The following is a 2,464-nucleotide window of genomic DNA, read 5'->3' as shown; positions in this document are numbered from 1 at the left end:
TATATATATATTATATATATATTATTATATATATATATTATATATATATATATATATATATATATGTGTGTGTGTGTGTGTGTGTGTGTGTGTGTGTGTGTGTGTGTGTGTGTGTGTGTACATATGTAATATACATATATGTATATAGATAAAGATAATAGAGAAAGTAACAAATTCATTATTATTATTATACAAATGTAAACTGTTACCATTACAGATAGAAAAAAAGTAACAATCGTTACCGAATAAAAGCAACGAGTAATAACAATAATAGCATTAAGTAACGCCAATTTTGAAAATATTCAAGAGTATTAGCTCGGAAAATATTTCCGAGATAAACGGACGATATATTTTCGATATTTGTCTTAGTGCAGATATCTAAACCGTTTGATAAGAATGAAAAATTAAATATTAAAAAACCGTTCCTTACAATGATAGATTAAAATTCTAATATGTCTGCAATTATTCCATAGGTCATACAAAATATCCACACGCGCATTGCTGATGCCATTGACAAAGGCTTCGTCATTGATATGCATGGCAAACACATCGACATTTACAACGTAGATCATGGTTTAAATTATCTTGGCAACGTGATAGAGGGCAATGCCGATTCCGTCAATCCTGTGTACTACGGACAATTGGAACATTTATACAAAAAAGTTCTCGGCGTAGGCCCGTTTCAGGTCACCAAACACACGACAGTTCCCACTGCTCTCGAACTTTTCTCCACCACTATAAGAGATCCCATATTCTATGGAATCCAAAAGAATATCGCTACTCATTGGATGAGGTGCGACTTAAATTTGCAACTTTGCACAGTCCAATTAATATAGCTTGAAATTATTTATTTAACCAACATGTATTCTCCAACGTAGATATAAGGAACGCTTGCCGAAGTACACACACGAGGAACTCGTTTTCCCGGGTGTTACGATCGAATCCGTCACCGTCGACAAGCTATTGACTTTCTTCGACTACTTTGAATCAATGCTCAACAACGCCGTATCGATACGCAGCCACAAGGAGGCTCAATCTTTGTTGATAAAGGCACGTCATTATCGTCTCAATCATAAACCTTTTACCTATCACATCACCATCAACAGCGATAAAAATGTCAAGGCGACCATTCGTATCTTCCTTGGACCCAGCTGCGATGTTCACGGCCACGAACTGGATATAAGCGAGAATTATATGAACTTTGTCGAGATGGATCAATGGCACGTTGACCGTTAGTATCTCTTTCAAATATCTCTTTTGCTACGAAATCCTTGATTGATAAAATTTCTTTAATTAATTTTTCTCAATCAAACGTATAACATTTCAAATAACTTTTTAAGGACTATAGGACCGTAACTAGTATCGCTTGATTGTTATAGTGAAGCCTGGAACCAACAAGATTGAGCGCAATAGCTACGAATCTATCTATGTCGTTCCGGATGAGGTGCCAAGCGAGGTTCTGTACAAGAAGGTGATGAAAGCTTTCGAGGGTGGCGAGACTTTCACTTACCCAGATCAGATTTACGGTTTCCCCGACCGTTTAATACTTCCTAAAGGCAAGAAAGAGGGTATGCCATTCAAACTCTTCGTGTGCGTGTCATACTTTGATGAGACAAGAGCCGTCAAGGTAGATTTTCCCGTTTGGGGTCCAAGAGTGATGGACTTTCTACCATTGGGATATCCGCTCGACAGACCGGTTGCCTTCAACTTCACCGCACCCAATTTCTACATGAGAGATGTTCTAATTTTCCATAAGCAGGCGGAAGAATTGAATCTCACCGTATAAAACTCGTCATTATGCTCCGTTATTGTGTCAAATTTCGCGCTTATATATTTCGTTATATATCAATTATTTAACATATTAACGCGCGATTGCCGGGATAAGCAAGTTAATTTATTCGCACTGAATAGAAAAGAGATGTATAATATAAATAAGAGAAGTGTAAGTAATGTTTTTTCCGTCATCAAGTGTGTAACCATCTGATGCGACATAAATTGCAAAATAAATTTAATAAAAATATCCTTTACCATTTATCTCTGCTTTGACTTTTTCGCTTTCTTACTTCTGTTTCAACAATATTCTGTTTCAGTCGATTCATTATATCAGTCCTTCCATTTTTCTTTCTTTATAAGGAAAAATTTCTTCTATTTAATTTAGTCTATTCGAATAGGAATGAAAAAAGTTTCGTTTATATCTATTAATTACCTAATATATTTCTAGGATATATTTTATCCTAGTATTCAGTATCTATAATAATTTCTCTCCTCTGCTCTCTATTTCTATCGAGATACATATAAATAATAGAACGAGATTTGAAAGAGAAACAATGGAACAATGCAAGAAGAAACAATGAAAAATACAAAAATAATAAATACCGATCATCTTTAGCGCTGAATAATTAAATAATATAGTCAAACAAGAATTTAATTTGTAAATTTTAGTTTTTTTTGTTTTCTATGATAT

At 34.4% G+C, this 2,464-nt stretch overlaps 1 pseudogene; it reads left to right on the top strand.

Annotated features, from left to right (window-relative positions):
* Nucleotides 1-2,034, top strand: part of LOC105617608 — a 3,926-nt pseudogene extending 1,892 nt beyond the window's left edge.
* Nucleotides 2,035-2,464: the final 430 nt, after the last annotated feature.

The sequence above is a fragment of the Atta cephalotes genome (assembly GCF_000143395.1).
Source record: "Atta cephalotes unplaced genomic scaffold scaffold00013, whole genome shotgun sequence".
NCBI lineage: Eukaryota > Metazoa > Arthropoda > Insecta > Hymenoptera > Formicidae > Atta > Atta cephalotes.
The sequence above is the reverse complement of the archived record's forward strand: the minus strand, read 5'-3'. Positions and strand labels throughout refer to the sequence as shown.